The following is a 13,235-nucleotide window of genomic DNA, read 5'->3' as shown; positions in this document are numbered from 1 at the left end:
CTGAAAAGGGAACTGTAGACAGAGGCGTTAATGAACAGTACAGAGTCCTCAAGAACAATCTCTTGAGAGTTACTGATGTAACATGTGGTTGGACAAGAGGACCACCAAGACATAAAGTAACTTGGTGGTGGGATGAGGGTGTAGAAGCTGCAGTTAAGGAGAAAAGAAGGCCTTCCAGGAATGGAAGAAGGGTGGTAGCAAGGAGGAATACTTGGCTGCCAAGCGTAGGGCTAGAAGAGAGGCATACAGGGCGAGGTCTGAATCACAGAGACATTTACTTGATAACCTAAATCATGGGGAAAAGAAAAATATGATATTTAAGATGGCAAATCAGATGAAGAGGGATAATCGGGATATTATAGGTGAGTAGTGTGTGAACACTGATGAAGTTAGAGTAGTGGTGAACAGTGAGGATATTAAAGATGCATGGAGAGAGCATTGTAGCCGGTTGTTGAATGAGGAGTTTGACTGGGACAGGGAAGGTTTGGAGCCAGCAGATCCAGTGTTTGGCCCTTGGCCTTTGATGCTGCTACTGTGAGTGAGGCAATAGGCAGGATAAAGGTGGGGAAGGCAGCAGATGTGTCTGGGTTGACTGCCGAAATGTTGAAGGCCTCAAGCGGTATAGGGGTGATGTTAGTCATTGACCTGATAAATAGGATTATTTATAAGTGTGTTGTCCCAGATGACTGGCTGAAGAGTGTAATTGTAAATATGTATAAATGGGAAGGGTGATGCCCTGGAAAGAGGAAATTATAGAGGTATAAAGCTTTTAGATCAGATAATGAAGGTAATGGAGAGAGTTTTAGAAGGTTTGATTAGAGTAAGAGTGAATACTGATGAGATAACAGTTTGGGTTTATGCCAGGTAGGGGGACCACTGATGTCATATTCATTGGTCTTCAGCTTCAGGAAAAATATATTAATAGGAGAGGGGATCTGTATTTTGTTTTTGTTGATTTGGAAAAGGCCTTTGACAGAATCCCTAGAGAGGTGGTGAAGTGGGCAATGAGAAAGATTGGCTTGGAGGAGTGGCTGGTTAAGGTGGTTATGGCTATGTATGTGGGTGCTCGCACCCAGGTAAGAGTGAATGTAGATTTGAGTGATGAGTTTTCTGTGAATGTTGGTGTGCATCAGGGGATAGTTTTGAGTCCCATGTTGTTTATCATGGTACTTGAAGCCCTCTCACATGACATTAGAAACAGACTCCCGTGGGAGATGTTGTATGCTTATGATTTGGTCTTGATTGCAGAGAACGAAAGGGAGGCAGGGGAAAGGTTTAGGAAGTAGAGAGATGGTATGGGGCACAAAGGCTTAAGGGTAAATGCAGATAAAACAAAAGTGATGATATCTAGGGTTGGTGGCGGTACTGTCAAAAACGAGGGAGAGTGGCCATGTGCAGTTTGCCACAAGGGCATGGGAAGTAATTCTATCTTGTGCGATGTTTGTGATAGATGGGTGCACAAGATATGTAGTGTTATCAGAGGTAGGCTGCAAGATAATGCTGATTTTATGTGTTTGGTGTGTCGGGGAGAGGAGGTGGAGATTGTGAGGCGTGAAAGGATTGAACTTGCTGGTGAATCTCTCGCGTGTGTGGAAGAATTTTGTTATATGGAAGACATGTTGTGTGCTGGAGGTGGGGCTGGAGCTAGCTCTGTGGCTAGGGTGAGAAGTGGTTGGAAGAAGTTCAGGGAGCTCTTTCCTCTTCTGACATTGAGAGGGCTCTCCCTACGTGCTAATGGGTTTTTTCATGTGGCATGTGTTAGGAGTGTAATGCTGTATGGTAGTAAGACCTGGGCAGTAAAGGAGGAGGATATTAGCTAGCTCAGATGTACAGAAATGACAATGATTAGTTGGATGTGTAGTGCGTCCCTACGTGCAAAGTCTGGGGGGGCTGGGTTTACGATGGAAGAGTTGAGAGGTAGGATGGGACTGGAGTGTATTGGTGTTATGATGAGGAGAGGTAGATTGAGATGGTTTGGACATGTGGAGAGGATGGGGGATGATAATTGGGTGAGGAGGGTGAGAAGTGTTAATATTGGGGGTGGGGTTATGAGGGATAGACCGAGAAATCATGGGACGAGGTCACTAAGTGTGACCGTAGGGTTAAGGGACTGAACAGGGAGGCTGCGATGGATCGTGCAGTGTGGAAAGCCGCCATTAGGTAACCAAGGCCGACGCATGCAAGCATGTTGGAGTCTTTAGAAACAAAACAAAGCGAAACAAAAAACGATATACTATACCTGTATATATATACTGGATATACAGTAAGCTCGCCCCAAACCTGATCTCGCCGAACGCGCTCGCAGTTATACATGGTAAGTGCTGGGATACGTATAAAACGACGTAAGATTAAGAACCATTACGAAAACTATAAATTTACAGGAGAGGCCTTTGAAATGCCAAACCTTTGAACGTCAGCACAGCATGCACGGTTTGTTTTGATTACGTGATCATGTGATTTTCTGCACTGCTTTTCCTTAGTACTGTATTTATAAGTTAAATATTTACATTACTGTTCTGGTAAGTTTGTGAGCAAGGTAAAGTACTATTAAATAATGTTAAAGCAATAAATAAAGTCTTATAACCAGTTTACATGATAGGTGTCGGAATAGGTTTGAGAAAATTCGCCATCAAGTCAATTCGCCGTCAGACAATTCCCCGTCAAAACATGGACGATTCCCCGTCAGGACAATTCACACCATGGATGATTCCCCCTCATTCCATGAATATACTTATTATTAATTTATTAATATTATTATTTTAATTATATTCTAGTGTCACCCATAGCTATCTTCATTAATGACAGCGAATTGTCCTGAAACCAATCAGTGTCGGAATGTTGCCTTGTGTTTACGTATTTGTATGTTGAAGTTTTGCTGTGCAGTACTGTATTTGTAAGTTATAACATTAAATAAACCTTGTAACCACATACTGGTAAAGTGCTTCATATTGATTCCTAATGGCAGATAACAGCAAAATGCCACATTTAGGGGGTCTAGGGAGCAAAATAAAGAGTAGTTAAAACTTAATGCAGTTTTGCGCTGAATGCGCCACGGTTGGAATGAAACCCACGCATTAGGGACGAGCTTCCTGTATATATATACAGTAATCTCTGTACTATCCAGATGCCCACTATCCGGACTCCCCACTTACCACACATTGTGGGCCTGGACCTTAGGAACCCAAAAATTACCAAAAATAGAAAAAAATCCTCCCAAATCCGAATTTTTTCCCACCCGTAATTTAAAATTGCCGCGCGGCGCCGAACAGGCTAGCTGTGTCTCACACATGGCCCCTTCACCCCTTCCATCCTCCCCCTCAGGTTGCCATTTGGTATTTTTTACTACCAAATGTGGGCCGATCTGGTAATGAAAAATTCTTTTGGTAATGAATCAGAATAGCGTAATCCATTACCAAACAGATTTGTCATATGTATGAGGATACACAGGATGGAGATGGTGTATTGTCTGCTCTCTCTGATTAATCTGCTAGCCTACATAGCGTGAAAATAATCAACCTGCTGTTAATTATAAGGAGAGTGATTAATATTCCACTGGTATATAAAATTAGTATACCACGTTGAGTACACCGCTTACCGTCCAATCAGCGAAGTTAAGCAACGTTGGGTCTGGTTAGTACTTGGATGGGTGACTGCCTGGGAACACCAGATGCTGTTGGCATCCCTACGTGTCAAGTGGGGTTGGTGGAGGATTAGTGCCCCTCCCTGTAAAACAATTAACTCTAAGCCCTTGGCCACCCCGTTTGGGATACATGGCGTCTGGCAATGAATGAATGAATGAATATATAAAATTAGTGAAGAATAAATGCTTGCTCTACGAATTAGGTAATGAAAAGTTAAATTTGGTAATGAAAATTGAGGAGTGTGGTAATGTGGCCAAGTTCCGATCTGGCAACCCTGCTCCTCCCTCACCACCAGTTACCACCTAACTTCCATCACGAGTAGATAGTTATCTCAATGGATGCCGTATGCACTCATTTTTGTGAATAAACAGTGAGTAAACTGCAGTGCCTCGCCACTTGACCACACAAGATTGTACAGTGTTGTGCAGTGTTAAGAAACAAGAATTTAGAGTGCAAGAGATTAACTGTGGAGTGGAAACTGGCGGTTGAAACTGGCGTGGTGCAATTAAGAGCAGAATGTGCAGTGTTAAGCAATTATAACTCACAGTGCAAAGAATTACTGTAAGTGCAGCACAACATTGGATTACTGTACATGCTTCAAGAGCATTTTCACCACTTCCAAAGCCTTAAAGAAGGCAGCCACAGACGTGCTGTAAGTTCCCTGTACACTTTTAAATATTTTCCATAACCACTTCTAATTCCTCATTCTCTGGTTCCTTTTCATTTATTTCATGCTTTATGTCCATTATTGGTGTGAATAGGGTCTTAAATTGGTTTAAATACTGTAGGTGGTATGCATGTCTGGTAGGGAGTTATTTAGGTGGCTTTCAAAGTTAGGCGGGGTTAGGGTCCTTAAGTACAAGTCTAGGAGGCTGGAGCCCACTATCCAGATGGGACCACTCTCCGGACATGCCTTTGGCTCTATTTTGTTGGATAGTGGAGGGATTATATATATATATATATATATATATATATATATATATATATATATACAGTATATATATGTACACACACACATATATATATACACTGTACAGTATATATATATATATATATATATATACAGTGATCCCTCAATTATCCAAATGTGTTCAGTATCTGGATGCTGGGCCTTGGCTCTATTAAACCATTATCTGAATTTCCTTGCTATTATTACTTGTATGTAAAAGTGCCCGGGAACTTTGGCCGGCCAGCTGATATGTCCAAACATTTGGTATTGTGGCCTGCTGGGCTCGAGCCATGAGTGGAAAGTAGTCTGTAACCCACAACTAGAGCTCAAATGTCTGTCTGACCCTGTACTGAATGGTCAAAAGCAAGCGCTCGTCCTATCACTCCCGACGAACCTCTACCACCTGAGTAATATGACTGTAACCCGCAAGCAGTGTCAAAACGTCCATGTGCATTCCCCACCGAATGTCTAATATAGCACGACCATGTGGACTAAATCTTTCCCAACCGCCACTTCAGTCAAACACAGACCACAACCCACGAGTGCATGTTTGGTGACAGCGGCTGTCCACCTCTCTATCGATAGTCGAAAGTCCCCCGGTCTCGAGACATTGTGTTTCCGCATGGCTGCTCAGCGTCTAACAGACCTCAAGCCACGAGTAAATGTACAACAAAAGCACCTGTCTGCCCATTGACAGAAGAGGGAGAATCCTGTCCACAGCCTTGCCTCCCCTCCCCTCCTTCCCTCTTCCATACCCTCCCAGCTCCCCCCCTCACTCCCTCAGTCTTTACTCCCTTGACTCTTGAGTTTTCAACGTTTTTTGCATTTTTTTCGACTACTGTTGATCATGTGGAAATTCCGTGGTGTCCACGAGAAAGCTCATGAAATTCTGTATCTAGATATATGCTTAACTCTTGGAAGATGCTGGCAAAATTTTGAATTAGTATGTTGGGAAATTATATGAAGGTAAGTTTTACTCTTGGACACTTTGTTCTTGCTTGAATTGCTTACGCTTACTTGTCAGTTTTATGTATTAGCTTATAATAAAAACACCAGCGAAGTTGATGGTATACGATTTATATTCAATATAACTAATATATGGTGGCATATTTGGCCATGAAATTTTTTTTTTTTTGAGCCCTGGGAGCAATCAGTCATCACAGACAACAGATTTTCAAACCCTTGTTAGTTTTGGATTTTTGTTGGATTTTTGTTGTTTATGCATTGTTGCCATTATGTTCAGCATTAATATGGATAATCATGTGTGTTTTGATATGTAAATATGGCAGATTGACCTGAAAACAGTGCCAAAATTAGGAAGGGTACTGTACATACAGTCGTGTATAGGTCGGGTGTTTTTTGGTTTTCAGTCGTTTTTTTTTTCGTGGTTTTCTTTGTGTTTTGCATTACTTTGGATATTCCTATGTGTGTTCTGATGTCTAGCTATGGTAGATTGACCTGAAAACTGTGCCAAAATTAGGAGGGGTACTGTACACACGATAAAAAATAGTAGCAGTGCACATTTGGCCCTAAACAATTAGAGGCCATGGATGATAGACTGTAGAAACATTTGATGAGTTTTCTCCTGTGTTGTTAAACATGCTTACGTAAGTATATTATAGATAGGGCCCTTGTGACATTTGATGGTTGATATTGTTACTGGATGCATATTCAGATGATAATCAATTATTTTCCAAGGACTACACATGCAATATTGATCATCTCAGTTATCATTGTACCCCTCCTGCTCGATACTTTTTTGATCATGTGTACATACAGTCATGCACAAGTCGGGTGTTTTTTGGTTTTCAGTGTTTTTTTTTAATGGTTTTCTTGGTGTTTAGCATTACTTTGGATATTCCTCTGTGTGTTTTGATGTATAAATATGGCATTTTGACACAAGAACCAGCAACAACCGATAAGCTGTTGCTCGGTTCGAGACCAGTGCCTGCCTGATCTTTCACACTGTATGTGCTTTGATATGGTAGGTGAGGGATAGATAAATATTCCTCCCCCCCTGGGGATAGGGGGAGGCCGTAGCACGGGCCGAACAGGGTAGTACTTCCGAGGGGAATGGGAATGCTGGTGATAGGGAGAGCTGGAGCTCCTGTTTCACAAGCTATCTAACCATCCCCCTTTGCTGACCTTTTCAGTGTGACAGTAACATGGAGAGTAGACCAGCATACTCTCCCAAACATTTCCTCCAACTATCTATGCACTACACCACATGCACTTTACATTTCACAACGTATCCCACTACGTTACAGGGGTTGGCGCCAGCAAGGGCATGCGGCCAGAAAACTTTGCCCCCGCTACCTAGTGGCGGACTTCTGGGGGGAGGCGTGGCGTGGGTTCCGCCAACATAGATCGTGGGTCCAGGGTGAGATGGGGCTTGGGCCTGTGCTAGAGGGTACAGGGCATTGCAGTTCCCAGGCTGCCGCTTCCGCCCAATAGAGAGGGGCCCGAACCTGGGAGTAGCGCCCCAGGAGGCTGCCCTATCAGTGGGTGTATAATGGCGGGATAGTTGCAGTGCCAAGACGCGCTTGGAGGGTGTCCCTGCAGCTGTCCTGGCAGGGTGCCCCGAGGCCACTACCACAGCCACTGGTAAGCTGGTGGGCTAGGGGTCCCAGATCCATTGCTTGGACCTGGGACTGTGCAGTGAGTGGGACCTGTGCTGTGTCTGTCCCCTATTATTAATACTGAAGATGACAAAACAAAATAAGTTTCAAAGCAAGCCTGAGGACAGTAAATCACCCATGGGGATGAGGGTGGGTTCATGGAATGTGGGAAGTTTGAGGGGAAGAGCTGGGGAAGTCACTGAGGCATTCAGTAGGAGGTGGGTGGATGTGGCGTGTTTGCAGGAAGTCCGGTACAGGGGGGGATCAGCCAGAATGCTTGTTGGGAAGGACTGTTGCTATAAGTTGTTTTGGCAGGGGGGGACAGACGGATATGGTGTTGGTGTGATGGTTGCGGAGAAATGGGTGGAATATGTTATGAATGTTTTGAGAGTAAGCAATAGGATATTGGTAGTGAAAATTCTGTTGGGAAGAAAGATAGCTGCGATTATATCGGCATATGCTTCACAGGCAGGATTGCATGAATCAGAGAAAGATAGATTTTGGGATGATTTAATACGTGTAGTGGGTGGTATGCGGGATGATGAGATAGTGATTTTGGGAGGGGACTTAAATGGTCATGTAGGTGAAGCAGCATAAGGTTTTGAAGGAGTGCATGGGGGATGTGCGTATGGTCTAAGGAATGCAGAATGGGAAACGATACTCGAGTTTGGGGAGGCAACGGACATGATTGTGTGCAACACATATTTTAGGAAAAGAGACAGTAGGTTAATTACGTATGAGTCTGGGGGAAATAGCAGTCAGATAGATTATTTTCTGGTTAGCCAAAGAAGTTTGTTGGGGAGTGAAAGATAAAAATGGTAGATTACTAATGGAGAAGGGAGAAAAAGTGATCAGATGGAGAGAACACTTTAATGAATTGTTGAACATAGAGAATGAAAGTAATGCAAGTATAAGTGACTGGGGAATGACTGTGAGAAGAGAGGAAGAAATCAGTAGGATGGAGGTTGTGGAAGCAATGAAGACAGTTAAAATGGGGAAAGCCCAGGAATTGATGGAGTGTGTTGTGAAATGCTGAAGCATGGGGGAGACATAGTAACAGAATGGATGTGGAAGATGTGCAGATTGGCCTGGGAGGAAGGTAGAGTCTAGGAGGATTGGAAATCAGGTATAATTATTCCCCTGTACAAAGGAAAAGGGGGAAAAAGAAGTGTGTGGTAATCATAGGGGGATTTGCCTTCTTAATGCAATATAAAAAGTATATGGTAGGATGCTTATTGACAGAGTTAGGGAAATAATAGAGGAATTAGTTGGAGAAGAACAGGAAGGTTTTACAAAGGGAAGAGGTTGTGTAGGTCAGATATTCATCCTTAGATCTTTAGTGGAAGTGTTTCTAGAGAAGGGAAAGAAGTTGTATGCAGCCATCATGGATTTGGAGAAAGCATATGACAGGGTGGATAGACAAGGATTGTGGAAAGTATTAAGAATATATGGAGTAGATGGGAAGTCGTTGAAGGCCATGAAGCGTACGTATGAGGGTGCGAAGGCTGCAGTGCATGTGGATGGTGAACTGAGTGAATTTTTCTGTTTGAAGGTTGGATTGAAACAGGGATGTGTCATGTCTCCATGGTTGTTCAGTCTGTATATGGATGGGATTGTAAATGAGATACAAGTTAGGACAGTGGCTGTTGGAGCGGCCCTAGTGAGAAAGGGCAATGTTTGGAAACTACCTGTGCTGTTGTTTGGAGATGATACTATGTTGTTAAGTGAAGACGAAGGGGAGCTGCAAGGCTTGGTGGATGAATTTGGGAGTGTGTGTAAAAACGGAATCTAAAGTTATGATCCTCGAGAGAAGTGAAGTCAGTGAATGTACAGTGAGATTGGATGGGAAGGAAATGGAGAATGTGAGTGCGTTTAAGTGCTTGGGTAGTGTGATGACTAAGGATGGAAGTTTAGGGGGTGAAGTGCTTGAAAGGGTACAGCAGGGAAGAAAGGTTGCAGGTTTCTTGAAAGCAGTGATAAGAAACAGGGAAGTGAGCATGGAAGTGAAAAAGCTACTTCATGACAGTATTGTGATACCAACTCTAACGTATGGAAGTGAAGCTCGAACTTTGTTGGAGGGACAGAAGTCAAGAGTGAGAGCAGTGGAAATGAGTTATTTGAGAGGAGCATGTGGAGTCACATGGAGAGACAGACTGACAAATGAGGAAGTGAAGGAGTGTTGTGGTGTGGATGTGGATGTGATAGGAAGTGTTAGGAGAAACACATTAATGTGGTTTGGCCATGTGGAGAGGATGGAGAGTGAGAAACTGATGAGGAGAGTGTATGTGAGTGAGGTGAATGAGGGGGGGAGGGGGAGAGGGAGGCCAAAAATGAGATGGAGGGATGGAGTGGAGAGGTATATGAGAGATGAGGTGTGAGCTGGGAGCTGGGCAGTGAAATGGCGGGGGACAGAGTGACATGAAAGCGATTTGTTTGTGGTCTCCTCTTATGGGATTACGGTGTCTGGCAATAGTTAGATAGATAGATAGATAGATTTAGTGATATTTTTGCAATAATCAAAGAAATCATGATGCTAAGTGCTTCAGCTAGCGAACATTTTTGCGGTTGCAAACTGTGCAGCAATGCTATGAAATTACTCATGACATTATATCAGTAAGCTTTATAAAAGTAAGTGGTAATAAAAGTTATTTATGAAGTTTAATAAAGTTTGTAATGATTTTCCTCACATCATTACTGTTTCGCTAAAGTCTAATGTAAACACTGAAATATTGTAACAGTATCATAGGAGACTTGCTAGAAGTGTTTTATTTTTATTATTATTGCAATTACTGTGATGAGGTAATGTGGCTGTAATCCTATTTTGTGTGGAAAAAATCTTGTACTTTGGTGGAAATTTCCGCTTCCCTGGGCTATTTCCTACGTCAGACAGTCAAAACACACCTCTTATTCTCTCAAATTGTTCTCCGTGCTTGGAGTGCCTACAGACATGCAGTTTGTTGCAAACGATAGTAGAAAGATTGATGTTTGTCTGGCAAAAATTTTAGCTCTCAAGATTAGCGATAAGTGTTTGTCTGTCTGACAAAAATTTTAGCTCTCAAGATTAGCGATAAGTGTTTGTCTGACAAAAATTTTAGCTCACAAGATTAACAATAAGTGGGTTAAAACATGAGTTGAAAACACACAATTTTTTTCTTATTTCTCCACAGTGAGTCAGTACATTGCCATCACGGCTGCTGCAGCCAAAGGGTTAAGATATCTTCAGAAGTCAAGATTTGGCAGATATTCATCCTGGAGAATACATGTACAGTACATAGGAAATGGGGGGTGCTGTTACTCATGGAACATTTGTTTTTGTAGTCGGCAGTGTCGATGATGTGGAGGTTAGAGGAGGGAGCTGGGACGAGTAATCAAAAGAGGCTGTCCAGTAGTATTCGTTATTTTTAACCTTTTTAGTGGTTTTGTTGTAAGTGGTTGTAAACTTGCATATACGGTTTTTCTTTATTTATATAGGGAAATGGGGGATCTAGGGGCGTCTTTAAAGGGGGCAGCAGATATCCGCGGATTTTTAACATACGTGAGTGTCTCTGTTACCTAATCCCCATGGATATTAAGGGAGCGCTGTAATGTTATGTACAGAAACACATTTCACGTTGATGGTGGTGGTGATGATGACGATGCTGGTGGTGATGTAGACACTATTGGTGAATACTGTACAATAACACCCAACAATCAAAACATCAAAAAACAACAACAACAACAAAAGAAACATGAAAATGAAGTGTGCTTCACTACTGTACTATATTATGTACATGATCACGTACTTTCTTTGATCGAAATTATAGCACTCTGCCACGCAGAACACAACAAAACTTTCGTCTCTTAGTAGCAAGGTAAAACTTCACTTGGGAAGAAGCGGTTGTCTAAATGATTTTATATATTTTGTTAATAATTGCTTTGTATCTTAATTATTTTCTATCTATCTATCTATCTATCTATTGCCAGACGCCTGAATCCCGTTTGGGGTGGCCACAAACAAATCACCTCCAAGTCGCCCTGTCCCCCGCCATTTCACTGCCCTGTTCCCAACTGACACCCCCCTCTCTCATATACCTCTCCATCCCATCCCTCCATCTCATCCTCGGCCTCCCCCTCCCTCTTCCCCCCTCCACCTCACTCACATACACTCTCTTCGTCAGTCTTTCACCCTCCATCCTCTCCACATGGCCAAACCACCTCAGTGTGTTCCTCATAATGCTTCCTATTACATCCACATCCACACCACAACGCTTCTTTATATCCTCATTCGTCAGCCTGTCTCTCCACATGACTCCACAGGCTCCTCTTAAATAACTCATTTCCACTGCTCTCACTCTTGACTTGTGCCCTTCCAACAATGTCCAAGCTTCACTTCCGTACGTTAGAGTTGGTATCACAATACTGTCATATAGTAACTTTTTCACTTCCATGCTCACTTCCGTGTTTCTTATCACTGCTTTCAAAGAACCAGCAACCTTTCTTCCCTGCTGTACCCTTTCAAGCACTTCACCCTCCAAACCTCCATCCTTACTCATCACACTACCCAAGTACTTAAACGTACTCCCATTTTCCAATTCCTCACCATCCAACCTCGCTGTACATTCACTAACTTCACCTCTCTCAAAGACCATCACTTTACTCTTCCCTACATCCACCTTTAGATTTTGCTTTGTAAAATAAACACATTTTTATCAACTCTTCTTGTTTAGTTACACAGTTTAATCGACTTCCCTTTCCAATACACTTTCATCGGTGCCTTAGCAAAATCCAGCAGTCATTTGGACAGTGCAGTAATGAACACTTCAGAACACTGTAAGTTGTGCGCACCAGAGATGAGAGGAGAGTGGGGGGAGGGCACAGTATGACATGTCAAAAAAGCCACAGCAGCACTAGAAGGCCAGCCAGGTTTTGGAGGGAAACCCATTGCAATATTCCCATTTAATAATAATAATTTTTTGGAAGAGAGATAGAGTGCAGTGTAGATTTGTTTGAAAATCAGTACCACAGCAGTAGAGGAATACAATGGTGAGTAAGAGAACATCCACGTTCTTGCTGCCAGCCAATGAAACCTCTGCATTAGAATTCACCCTCCACTGCATTAGCCAGTCAAAACTCTTCTACTCCCAACCACTGCATCGCCCCTCCCTACCCACCACCAAACACCCCGTGAGCTGTTAGGCGTACCAACCGTCAGTCCTCCCTCTCTCCCTCCCACAGCACTTCACCTCTTACATATTACAGTACATGTACAATATAACCCCATTCTTTTTCTGTATAAGAGAGAAGTGGAGGAACGATTGGGCAAATATGAATTGGAGCAGATGGGAGACGTGGAAGGTGTGTGTAGGATATTTACAGAAGAAATATGTGCAGCATGTGATGTGGTGTGTGGAAGGAAGAGAAGACGGAGGGGGGTGCAAGGAACAGCGTGGTGGATTGAAGAGGTGAAACAGGCTGTGGCACAAAAGAAGAAAGCATACAATGAAAGGATGAGAAATAGAGGCGTGGAAGAAGTTGAGAGGCGGAAGAGAGAGTTATATGTAGAAAAAAAGAGGGAGGTGAAAAGATTAGTAAGAGAGAGTAAGAAGAGAGTGGATGAGGAATTTGGAAGGAATTTGAGTGTAAAGTGGAGGGACTGTAAGAAAATGTTCTGGAAAGAGGTGAAAAGAGTAAGACAGGGTGGAAGTGAAGTTAGCAGGGGAGTGAAAGATAAAAATGGTAGATTACTAGTGGAGAAGGGAGAAAAAGTGAGCAGATGGAGAGAACATTTTAAGGAATTGTTGAACGTAGAGGATGGAAGTAATGCGAGTATAAGTGGCTGGGGAATGGCTGGGAGAAGGAGGGAGGTGAGAAGACAGGAAGAAATCAGTAGGATAGAAGTTGTGGAAGCAATGAAGAAAGTTAAATTGGGGAAAGCCCCAGGAATTGATGGAGTGTGTGGTGAAATGGTGAAGCATGGGGGAGAGATAGTAGTAGAATGGATGTGGAAGATGTGCAGATTGACCTGGGAGGAAGGTAGAGTCCCGGAGG

General features: G+C 42.9%; 1 protein-coding gene and 1 pseudogene across 1 annotated transcript in view; both read left to right on the top strand.

Moving 5' to 3' along the window:
• Ctl1 (choline transporter-like protein 1) overlaps positions 1–13,235 on the top strand; it is a 764,015-nt gene that overhangs the window by 726,975 nt on the left and 23,805 nt on the right. The gene's annotated exons all lie outside the window — the stretch shown is intronic.
• LOC145405443 (5S ribosomal RNA) lies at positions 3,561–3,680 on the top strand (annotated as a pseudogene).

Source organism: Coenobita brevimanus, chromosome 66, assembly GCF_032717465.1.
Source record: "Coenobita brevimanus isolate Jiangsu-jjx chromosome 66, ASM3271746v2, whole genome shotgun sequence".
NCBI lineage: Eukaryota > Metazoa > Arthropoda > Malacostraca > Decapoda > Coenobitidae > Coenobita > Coenobita brevimanus.
The sequence above is the reverse complement of the archived record's forward strand: the minus strand, read 5'-3'. Positions and strand labels throughout refer to the sequence as shown.